The sequence below is a fragment of the Antechinus flavipes genome, chromosome 4 (assembly GCF_016432865.1).
Source record: "Antechinus flavipes isolate AdamAnt ecotype Samford, QLD, Australia chromosome 4, AdamAnt_v2, whole genome shotgun sequence".
Lineage (NCBI taxonomy): Eukaryota > Metazoa > Chordata > Mammalia > Dasyuromorphia > Dasyuridae > Antechinus > Antechinus flavipes.
The window spans coordinates 15414499-15426864 of NC_067401.1; the positions used below are offsets into that span (position 1 = coordinate 15414499).

Below are 12366 nucleotides of genomic sequence, written 5' to 3' on the forward strand. Positions count from 1 at the left end.
TCCTTACAGTTGGGCCATCACTTGGGTGTTAGGGAGGCTCCTTCACTTCTCAGACACATCCCAATTGGGCCCCGACTTCCCTTTCCAGCCTTATGTTAACCATGATGCCCTTCCTTCCCCCCTCCCCTTTCTTTCCTTCTCCCAGAGAGCTTAAGCTTCATGCTGGTGACCTTTTCTATCACCTGCTATTCATTTGTATAGACCGGTGTATGTATGTGTTGTTTTCCTCATTAGATTGCAAACTCCTTGACGATAGGGAGTACGTCACTTTTGTCTTGATACCATATCTAGCACCTGGTGAGAATTTAATAAATGATTGTTAAGTGATTGATGGGCCTAGTAAAATAACTGATAAAATATGGAGTATAACAAAGAGAGTTGTTCTTGTTGAGTTGTCTTGGTGAGCCCATTTGGAGTTTATTTGGCAGAGGTACTGGGGTTCCTTGGTCAGCTCGTTGTATGATGAAAAAACTGAAGTAAACAGTATAAGGGACTTGCCCGGGGTCACAAAACTAGTGTTTGAGATTTAATTTAATTTAATTTAATTGAGATTAAATATGAACCCAGGTTCTCCTGACTTGGTTTCTGAGGCTCACTATCCACTCTGCCACCTAAAGGCCCTAAGAGATATTACACAAATGCATATGTTTCTTCTGGATTGCCTCTGGGGTTAAAGGGACTTGTGTTCAGATCCCACTGCTTGATTCTACCGGTGTCACTTTAGGTACCTGTCTTTTATCCCTGTGGTTTTCAGTAAGATATAAGATGAGGACTTTCAAGTCGATGGCTCCCAGGGTCCCTCCCTTCCATCTCTGCATCTCGGAACACTGTCTCCCAAGCATGAGCTCCGAAGGCAGTTCCGATGACCTCTCGTGGCCTGATACGGCCGCAGAGGAGGAACTTGGGTGGGTGGGGGGAGCACGCATGAAGAAATCCTGCAGGTATCATCAAAAGAACTGAGGGAACCTGAGCTATCTTGTCGTCTAAGTTCCTCTGAGCAGATGGGGAAAATCAGGAGGAGATCTGGGTAATCGGCACATGTTCTGGGCTGAGCTAAATTAGAACGAGGGAATTCTGACCCTCTTAAAAATAAATGTTGCCCCAGTTTCGAGGGAGGGGGAGACAAGTGGCTTTTCTTTGATATTTTTATTTGTTTCTTCGTCCAGAAGTATTTTTTTTCCCCTTTTTATAAGGAACTTACCGAGGACGTGTCTCTTCCATTCGGCTGGAGAAGGGAACTAGTTAACAGATTGTTAACTTTTGCTTTAGACAGACAGCTACATTCCTTAGTAAGAAAATTGTGAGCTCACTAACTTTAGAATCCTCTTTTTTGCCACTTTAAACTAAAGAATTTGAAATGGGTGCCAAACTGAGACTTTTCAGTGACAGTGTGTTAAGCCTACTGGTATTTTTCTTGTAAATCAGTTACTAAAATTCACTCCAGTCTGAAACTTGACAAATTCTCAGTCAAGAAATTAACAGGTTTTCGTTGAAAAGGTTTGGCTCTGTGTGTTTAAAAAAAAAAAATATTGGCACTCGGGGAGGATATCAGCCTCTAATGTGGAAATCATCTCTTAAAGTTTAAATGTTTCACTTTTTTTTCCTTTTTTTTGAATTTGGAGGATGTGATTGCCTAATATGGTTATGGAAAAATTAGACTGTTCATGTGAGTAGTTCTCATGTTATTAGACACCTTCGCAGCGATTCCTTGTGAAATCCGTGCTGGCCGGAAGAAATGTGCAAAAGTGATCAATCCGTGATAAGAATATGACAGATCCTGGAATAGCTCTTTTGAAAAGAGATTCTTTCCCTTTAGTGCGGCCTGGATCCCTTCTTAGAATCAGGTTGGAAACTCCGTGTAATACATAGGATTAGGGAGGAAAGCGATTTTCTTGAAATAGGTTTATCAAAACCTTAAAAAACCCAAGCGAATTCACAGATAAATATTATAGTATTGGAATATTGAATAACTGGTACATAATCTTTGATCATTGATCCTGTGTATTAGAACAAGATACTTTTTCTGGGGTCTAAGATTCCCCCAAGGGGAAGACATGAACCTGAAGATCGAAAATTCCATCTTTAGTTTTAATTTGCTCTAATGAGAATCGGGCCTTTGCTTCACTTACTTAAATATATGCTTCTGAGAAGGGGGTCTCCTCTAGACAGCTGCCCAAGGGGTCCCCGACACAGAAGTGGGAAAGATGGCTTGGGAGGATTTGCTCCTGGAAGCCCCTTATCCCACATTGTGTGTCAGTTTCATCATTACATCATCGACTCAGATCTAGAAGAGACATTGAGGGCAATCTGGCCCATGCCTTTCATCGAACAAAAAGGGGAAATTGAGACCCGCAGAGATGAAAGGGCCCTAAACAGAGCCAGCAACTCAAGTACATGTATTAGATGAATTGTTTCTCCTATTTCATACACAATTGTAGCAAGTTAGAGCAGAAAAAGCAGAAGCTTTAGAATCAGAGGTTCCAGATCTTGGCTCCCACTTAGCTCCTTGTATGAACTTAGGCAAGCCATTTCTCTGAACCTCAGGTTTTTTTAATCTTAAAATGAAAAGGTTGAATTTCAAGAAAGAAATCCCCATCTAGATCTCAACCTATGATTCTTGGTGAAAAGAGAAAATTGTCTTTCCTTTAAAAAAGACACATTTGCCCCCAATACACTAATAATTCTAATAGCTGCTGCCCTTTTCCTGTTAATGGCACCGAGGTTTGCCTTTGCGTTTGCTTTTGCTTTGTGCCTGGCCCAATCGGTGTTAATTAGCTCGGGTGAACAGTGCTCTCTCTTGTTCCACCGTGGCGGGCTCTCCTGCGATTTTAGCACCTGTACAGGAAGCTTTTCTCTGCGGCTGTACCAGGTCAGATCCCTTCTCAAGCAGCCGAGGATTAACGTGCACCGTGGCCAAGGCGCCGTCTTCCTTCCTCGGCCAGCAGTTGGTCTGCTGGGGACGTCGCGGGTCCTGCTGGAACGCTCCTGTTGGTCAGGGGTGACCTTGCTCCTTGCCCAGCCTCTTCTTACAAAGGATTTGTGCAGTTGGAGAAGTGGGCTGAGGCAGCTGCGGCGGCGAGAACAGGAAAAGGAGCTCTGACATCAAGGGCCCTGGAGATATCGGCAGGAAAGGAGCTGACTGTGTCGTGGAGGGAGAGGCGAGAGGCAAAGTCAGGCCGGCTGCCGGAGCACTGGCTGAAGAAATTGGGGCCAATATGAGGGGAGAAAGGGAAAAGGCAGTGGGAAGTGATGCTTCCTGGGGCGGGGTGAGATCTGTTCTACTTGAAAAGGCAAAGCCAGGGACTCTGGAAGTTTCAGAAAAGCTTTGGATAGAATGTAAGCTACTTGAAGGCAAGCAGTGGATTACTTTTGGATTTATACTCTCAGCACCAGTAGGGCCTGACTCATTAGCTGCATTTAATAAGTATTATTGACTTTAGACTCAAGTTAACAATTTGTTGCCATTTAGCGCTAGCCCAAAGCCAGTCCCTGGTTAAAGATGGCCTTTCAGGAAAAGGAGTGTGGCTGCTTACCTAATGGCCTATTCCCACAAGCACTCCTCTAAGAAAAACTACAAATGTCCCTGCCCTCAGAGAGCTCCCAGCATCCTCTGGGTAGACCTGCTGGATGCTCCTGTGCGCCTGGCTGGAGAAGTCATTTTCAGATCTGAGGTAGAGGAAGATGACACTCTGGGTGAATCTCCCAGGTCACATTTTCTGCAGGGACACCTTTCAGATGGTTCCAGTCACTTCATTGTTTTTATAAAGATGATGAAATAGACATATGGGTCAATAGTTACAGATCCTTTCATCACTTAAAAATGCCTGTGGTCTACTTTTTGAAATAGCCCAACTAGCCAAGCTTCCCAGTGCCTGTAATTTATATCAACTGGTCCCATTGAGTACTTACCCCTAGGACCCAGGTGATGTAGTTAACTTAAGAGTGAAGAGTGTAATCCGTTGTTGAGACTTGTGTGATTGTGTGGTTGTTAAACACGGTGTTTAGTGTGTGTGTGTGTGTGTGTGTGTGTGTGTGTATGGGGGGCTTTAGGACCATCTCTCGCCTGGATTCTTGCCATAGTCTCCAAATTGGTCCTCTTGCCTCATCTTTCCACTCCATTCCACCCAGCCGCCGCCATCGGGTCTTTGCGTCATTCCCCTAGTTGGTAAACAACAGTGCCTTCCTGTTGCTTCTGGGAACACAAAGTTTGATCTTTCTTATTGGCCTTTCCCCGTACTCTGGTTTCACAGACTGGCCCATCGCTGCTCCACACCTCGGGTGTCCTGTCTCCCATTTGGGTCCTGATGAGGGCCTCCCATGCCCAGAATGTAACCCTTGGCTCCATGGCTTGGACTCTTGTTTCCTTCCAGACTTATCTTAGATATTCCTTCTCCTCGAGTCCTTCTCTGGGCCCCTCGGCTGCTTAGGGATTTCAACACAGTCACCTTGTGATTGCTCACACTTGTACATGGGGCGTTCCACCCCTGTGGCCCCCGCAGAATGGAAACCCTTTGGAACAGGGACTCAGTGACTTTTCTCTGCACATCCTGGGTTTAGCACAATGCCTGGCTCAGAGTAGGAGCTTAATGAGCGTTCCTTGCTCGCTCGTTCCAAATGAGGTTTAGGTCGGCCATTTCTTCCATTGGGAGTGCTTAAAACAAATTTTCCATTTTCAAGGCAGGACTGTCTAGCAGAAAGTAGGCCGGAGTAGATGGGTCTGGGTTCAGATCTCTCTCTGATGCTACCTGTTCAGCCTCAGTTAGGCAAGTGCTCTAATCTCCCCGAACCTCCGTTTCCTCATCTGTAAAAGAGGGACTTGAGCTAGCCGGCTCCTGGGGTCCCTTGTGGCCCTCCATGAACCCACGGTCCTTCTCCCGTTCTATCAGTGGTCTCATATAATAAGCCATCTTGCTCTCCAGCACCATCCAGTAGCAAACCCCGAATCTGATTGCTATCAGGACTTTGCCGGCGACCTCATTGTGCCTGGGATTCGGCAGCATGACTTCACTAGAGGAAGGGCGCAGACGAGCTTGGAGAGAGCCGAGCCTCGGGTTGGAACCACAAATGGCTTTTGATAACTAGTAAAAATTGGCAGGCAAAGTGATTGAAAACATGTGAGAGGTAACTGGATCTAAGTCTGCAGCAGGACATAGTCAGAAGTTTTCCCCAATGTCAAAGTTGCTCTTGAAGAGTCTTAAACTAATAAAAACAAGGAAATTCCATGTTACGGCTGCCACTCCATCTTTGCATTCAGCCAACAACGGCATGATTTGACAGGTCAGATGCTGATTTGCTTTGGGACTCCTGTTAACATGTTAAAAGGGGAAGACAGAGAGCGAAAGCTGGCAAGAGCTCCGATTTAGAAATTCCTTGCAGTTGTGTCTTGCCAAACTCTTGATTTCATTTTTGTGTAGACTGCTTCCTCTCCAAAATGCTGCTGCTTGTATTGGTTTTATTCTCTGAAGTGGATTCAGGATGTTCTCAGTGAACAGTTGAACTTTCTTTTCCCATGTATTATCTTAATCTAGACTTGAGCGTGAGGGTTTTGGGTTACAGATGCCGGTTATGTGGGCACCCTGAGGGCTTCTGGTAAGGGGGGCACCCTGGATTGTGAGATCAATCCATCAGTTCTCAAACATTTTATTGAACATCGGGCACTGTGCTAGAGGATGACAAAAGGGAAAGCAGAAACAATCCTTACCCTCAGGAAGTTTACATTAAAAAGATTAAAAAAAATTTATTGAACAAAAATATTTCCCTTCCTGTTTCCCCCAACCCTAGTGGAAAAAGAAAAAAAAAATACAAAGAAAACCCCTGTAACAAATATGGAAAGGGAAGCAAAACAAACTGCTGCTTTTGCCAAAAAAAACCAAACGGGGTCACAGACACAGCTCAGAAATGACCAAACACCAAAATCCTCCCCACTATTCTTTCTTCTAAAGTCTTATTAACCACTTGTAATATCTATCCCAGAAATGTGTGTGTGTGTATATGTAAGTGTATATATATGTAAATGTATATGTATGTATGTACGTTTCACTTTCTAGCTGCTGGTACCTACTCCACCTAGATTTCCATGCGTAATTTATTTTTATATAGTTTGCATATTTTCACAAATTGTCTTCCCATAATACAGTGTACCAGCTTGTTAAGCACAGACTGGGGATTATGTCTTTCTTGTCTTTGTATACATAGGGTGTGGAACATAGTGAGCACTTAGCAAATCCTCGCTGATTGATCTGGAAAAGGTTGGGAAGACCAGTATTGATCTTGGGTCACAAGGTTTGGGTCTTTGGCCCTTAGTATTGTGTCATCTTGGGCTATCCCTTAATCTTCTTAGCCTCCTTTATTTCCTCATCTGGACGGGGAGGGGGAGCTGTGACCTTGCCATCTCTAGGGAATCTCTCTCATTTGGACTTGTCTTGGTAGTGCTGCACATCTCTGACAAGCAAAATCTGTCCTGATTCCTATTTCATCACTTATTGTTTGCATTTGTTGAGGAGTCTTGTAGGAGCCGGACCTCCACACACAAGCCTCTGTGTTAGAGGAGGCCCCTTAAATCTGTTTTTTGCTGGACAGAGTCAGTTTCTTTTTAATAATCAGCAGCCAAACTCATTCAGTAGGAGTGTCTGCTTTTCTCCTTAGTCATTTGTGTGACTGTAAAAATGTCTCCTTCAGTAGACAATTATTTGTGTTTTTCTCCAGGATTCTTTTCACAGGTGTGTGGATCTTTCCATAAAAATTGGAGGCAGATAAGAAAGTAGGCATGAGGGTATGGCTTTGGGGATATTCTTTGGGGAGGGGGCATTAGTGACATTGGAAGTGAGTTTTTTCTGTATTTTTCTTGGAGGGGTCATTAGTGACATTGGAAACTTTGGGTTTTTTTTTTTTTTTCTTCTTGCATTTGGACTTTTCCATTTCTGGAGGGAGAAGGCAGTATTTTAGCCATCCTTTAATATTTTTTAAAATCCTGTCTCTGCTCTTGGCACACGGGGTCCCTCATGGAGTGTAACCTGTTGGTGCCCAGCCTCCAGATTTCCTGATAACAGCGTGTAGCAATAGTGCCAGAAATTAGTGAAGAAATCATACACAACATTCAGATTCTCTGCCATCTGAGGGCCATTCTGCTGAGCCATCTGCTTGACAGCAGCTCCTCCCCAGTATCAGTGAGCTGGAAAGCCCGCTCCCTGAACACGAGAATACAGGACACTTGTACCGCACACAGCCATGGGAGTCCATCTGAAGGCTGTTCCAAAGCGGGGGGTGGTACTGACTGGTCATCGAAGGGGTCCGTGAAGTGTTTTTTATATGATCGGTTTCCTGTTTCCCAGGTATTTGCTTGGTTTTCCATTTCCTTCCCAGCTTAGCCAGTGCCGAGGCTGCTTTCAACTTTTAATTACCAAGCAAGTGGAAAATCTGTTTGGGAGCTTTTCAGAGAAAAGTCTTCATTTGCTAATTAAAATGTGAAAAGCTATAGGTAGATTTCTAAGTGTAAGGCACAACTGTGACTTAAAAAACACACATATATAACAACCAGAAAACAAAGCTCCCGACAATTTCACAAATGTAAATATTGGCTCTCTCTATGGAATACGTATAGCTTTAAGGATCAATTTGGTAAGTTTTACCATCCCTCCTCTCCACTGTTATGGAATACGTATAGCTTTAAGGATCAATTTTATAGGTTTCACCATCCCTCTTCTCCATTGTTACGGAATATTTATAGTAATTTTCACCCTCTCCCTTCCCCCTTCTCCATTGTTACGGATCAATTTTGTAAGTTTCACCATCCCTCTTCCCCATTGTTATAGAATACTTATAGCTTTAAGGATCAATTTTTATAAGTTTCACCATTCTTCTTCTCCATTGTTATGGAATACTTATAGCAAGTTTCACCATCCCCCTCTCCCCTTTTCCATTGTTATGGAATACTTACTTATAGCTTTAAGGATCAGTTTTGTAAGTTTCACCATCCCCCTCCCCCTTCTCCATTGTTCTGGAATATCGATAGATTTAAGGATCAATTTTGTAAATTTCACCATCCCCCTTTCCCCTTTTCCATTGTTATTCTGCTGAGATCTTGGGCGGCAAAGGGGCCTTAAGAGACCATCTAGGAGTTTTCCCCTTTTGGTATACCCTGGACCCCTGTGGTGGCAGTGTCAGAAAGGACAGCTCAATTGTATTGTTTAAAAGCATAAAATAAGCTAAATAAGATATCAAATGGACCAGTTATAATGAGATAGAACATTTTTTTTTAAACAAGTTCACTGTGCCCCAGGTTAAAAGCCCCTTGAATCTAGTCCAGATCCCCTCGTATTACATTGAACTAAATGAAATGAACGATACACAAAAGGACTGGATCCAGTAGTGAATGAACAGTTGGTTTGTAACAGGACTGAAGAGGTCACCTTGACGTTCCCAAACGAAGGTGGACCGAGTGAAGAAAATACGAGGGAAGAAGAATCCCAGGGAGGAAAGCCCCTGAGCCCGGCCCTGTGGTCTTTGAACTCTTAATTGCTAATAATCAAAGCCAAGTTCTATTTCTAATAAACTTCCATCTTATCTGTCCTGGCACATACGCATTGTATGGTTTGTTTGGATTCACAGATTGTGTCTGCGCTGGCAGATGTTTGTGGCTGGGATAGCCCAAACATTTGCAAAAAATAAAAAAAATTTGCGGGGTTGAAAATGGCTCTCCCAGCCAAGGCTTTCCCGGGGAAGTGGGTGGAAACCTTTGCCAAAGTGTTTGGTGCCCTAGTGAAGTGATTTCTGCCAAACAATGGAAGCACATACTTTGAAGAGACACAAACATCTTGGCTCCTGAGACTTTCCAATTAAAGCCTTATTTATGAAACAAATGCTTTATTAGGAAAAACATTGGCGAGTGTGGATAAGATCAGAGATATTTCTGTTGGCAGCAGCCGCGAGTATGTATTTTGAGGAGAAATCCACCTCGTCAGCCATCTCCTTAATAAGGGACATGGGCCGTGGTGTAATCATCGGTTAATAACCTCCTCGGATGCTGTTTCTGTTAAAAAGGCACAGGTCGGCTCGTGGGTGTTCCCCGGCGGTGGGAGGGCTCGCCGGCGCGGTTCGGCCTGTCCCTTCTTCGGCCGTGCTCTGTCGGTTTGGCTGCGAACGGTGCGTACGGACGCGAGGCCGACCGCTAAGCGTACGCCTCTGCCCGTTGTGATGAGCACGGAATGCTTTTAGCTGCCCTACATTGTGCCCGTCTTATGGGGCAGAGGTGGGCAGAGAACTTGGGGCAGGGAGCTGGCAGGCACTGGGGGGGGATAAGTAGTTCTGTTTATTAGGGGTCTGTGCCAGGCACTGGACTAAGCACTTTACGGGGATCTAAAGGGATCCTGGGAGGTATTAGCAGCCAATGTCACAGTTGAGTAAACTGAGGCAGGAGGTGACTGAGTGATTTGGGAAGTTGGATTTGAGCTCCAGAGCTTGGTGTGTGAATTGTCGTTCACACACCCCTGGCACCCGCAGACCCCCACTGAGCCCCTCTAGTGTCTCCAGGCGGAAGCATCCTCACACTAAGGGTCGGTGGGCCTAGAGCAGGCCCATAGCAGGCCCAGAGTCGGCTCTACTAGTCGAGGAAGGAGCTGAGGCTCCGGGCATGGATAGGATCCCAGGCCTCCAGCTGGTGGAGGCCGTTTAACTGGGCCCGAAAAGCCAGATCTGCCGCCTTTGGTTGTCCATGGCCTTTTTTCCTTGGTCCCATGTCCGCCTGTTTTGGGGGCACGGAGCTAGCTGCAGGAGGGCAGAGGGTGTATTGGGAACACAGTGGGGGTACCTGAGGTTCCAAGAGACAAAGGCAGGATCCTGGGGGGTTCAGGGCTGGAGTAGCCATTGAAAACCAGAGTTGTCATTTGAACCCAGGTCTCCGTCACTAGCACGCAGATAGCTCTTACCTATGGGGGATCTCATTTGACCCTCAGTTGTTCTGTCATACCCACTTTACAGATGAGCAAGTTAAGGCACAGAGCCAAGTCTTCCTAACTGATCTCTCCCCCGTGACTGAAGCTTTTCCACCGCAGACATTGTCTGGATTGTGGAGGACCTTGAATGCCTCATTAAGGATTTGGATCTGGGGGGCTTGGAAATGGGGAGGCGGCTTCCTGAAAGCTGTAGGCGCTCATGGCTCTCTCTGGTCCAGGCAAAAAGTCCAGAGTCCAGGACCTGAGCTGGGTGGGCGGTCCATGGGAATAAATGGCAGGGGACGGAGGAGCCAGACTTGGGGGAGGGGAGGAGCTTGATAGGAGAAGTTTGGAGGGGGGAGTAGCGGTGGGCACCTGGGACTGGGCCTTTTGCAGGCACCCGAGGACTGGATCTTTTGCGGGTACCCGGGACCGGGCTCTTTGTGGGTGCCCAGGATTGGGCCCATTGTGGGTGCCCAGGCCCTTTGGGCCCCCATCTGCGGGGCTTGGCCCAGGTGAGCTCAGAGGTCCCCTCCTGCTTTGGCCCGGGGATCCTGCAAAGTGATTCATGCCCCATGAGCAGAATCAGGGAGTGATCAAGGTGGAGCGAGTCTGGGACTGCGGAGACACAGGCACATATTAATTACTCTGGCTCCTTGTGTCTCGCCAGCTGCCACAGGGAGGGGAGGAGGCAGAGGGAGGGAGACTCGGGCCCAGGAGCAAGCACTGAGGCGAAAGCCTTTGGAAAATCCGAGGCCGGGACCCGGCGGGGCCTGCGGCGCTTCCGGGACCGTGATGCTCTCTCCTTTTTATTGGGAAAGGAGAGGCTTCGGAAGCAGCCCCACGTGAAGGGGTGTGAGTCAGAGTCATTTGTTAAAGGTTAAGTGACATCCCCTCCCCGTGCTCCTGAGGCTCCGTGCTTGCCCCCTGCTAGTCTGGTGGGCTCCGTGCCTCATTATGTGGCGGAGCGGGGCTTAATGAACCCCGTCTCTCACGTCTGGAAGCTGAAGCGGCTGTCTCGCGAGTCCTGGATGGAGCCCGCTCACGCTCCTCAGAGCACCCACAGACGTGGGCTTTAAACCGCTTTTCTCCCCCCGGCATCGACGTTTCTCCATCAGCTGCTGACTTTGTGGCTCCACGGCCCCCGGCCCGAAAGCCGGACGGGCCGAGAGCTGTCGGACCGGAGGTGCCGAGTCGTCGGGTTCCAGCCCGTGCCACTCTGGGTCGGGTGGCGAGTCAGCTCTGCGCCGTAACCAATCGGGCGGCCCCTTAACCTTGGCCCCCCTGCGGGTGAATGACTGAAGAGAAAAAAAAGTTCTGTTTTATGGAGAGAGATAGTTGGACGTATACACATAGATACATTTTATAGAAGGAGATTAGAGTGGATCTATAGAAAGAGTGTGTATGATTATAGATAACATACTGAACTCTAAACTATATATAAAGACACATATAAATGTACAAAAAGATCCATCTTGTCTCCTCCATCCATCCCCCTGTTAGAGAACAGCTGGGCAACCTGTATCCTAGGCAACTAGAACATTGTCCAGTTTCACTGTCTCCGGTGCTCAGGGGACAAAATGACCAAGAAGGAGTTGAGAAAACGGCCGTGGCGCTTGACTGCGTGGGGCCCTGCTGCCCAGCGGCCCCAGGCTGGCGAGCAGCAGGAGGGGAAGGGCCGAGGGGCCGGCAATGAGTGGGCCTCCATTTCTTCCAGGGAGGGAGCTGGAGGTTTGGGGCTGGGAAGGGCCTCTGGGCTCTCGATAGTCCCCTCATTCTATCGATGGGGAAACTGAGGCCCGTGGAGACAGGCTCGCCCCCGGTCACCCAGAGGGTGATCCCCGTGCAGGGCGCCGGCTGCAGGACCCGTGCCCTTTCCGGGTGGAACCCAGGCCCTCGTGGCCTCCTCGGAAGTTCACAGGCTGGCTGATTTTGCTCCTTGGTAATGTGAAATGGGACTGTTAGCGGCGAGCAGCCCTTATCAAGCCCCTTGTATGTGCCAGGGCACCCAAAGCCCAACCAGCCGGGCCCTGCCCTCAAGGGGCTTGGGTTCTGTGGGGGCAGAGGAGGGGGCTAGGGGAGGACCACATACAGGGGGCAGAGGGAGGACCACATACAGATTTGTGTCGGGGCTGCTGGGATGACTGCTGGCGGTTCCCTCAGAAGCCGGTGCTGCAGCTCGTGTCGTGGCGGGGTTCGTCCTGTCACCAGCAAAGATCCAGGCCCCAAGTTTTGGGGGGACCTGGGAGGTTGCCGCCCCTCATCCTTCTGCTCTCCAGTAATGGGACCTCCAGGAGCGAAGCTCCTTCAGCCACGTGCCCCCCAAAGGTGGCTGTGGCTCAGTGGCAGTGTGTTACCTAGAACCATCCTAGAACCACTGAGTCTGACCAGCCATCGTCATTAACCCAACTGTGTGTCCGGGGGACGGGCGGCTTGG

The 12366-nt window shown here is 47.8% G+C and overlaps 1 protein-coding gene across 6 annotated transcripts in view; it reads left to right on the forward strand.

Moving 5' to 3' along the window:
- CUX1 (cut like homeobox 1) overlaps positions 1 to 12366 on the forward strand; it is a 382812-nt gene that overhangs the window by 64514 nt on the left and 305932 nt on the right. The gene's annotated exons all lie outside the window — the stretch shown is intronic.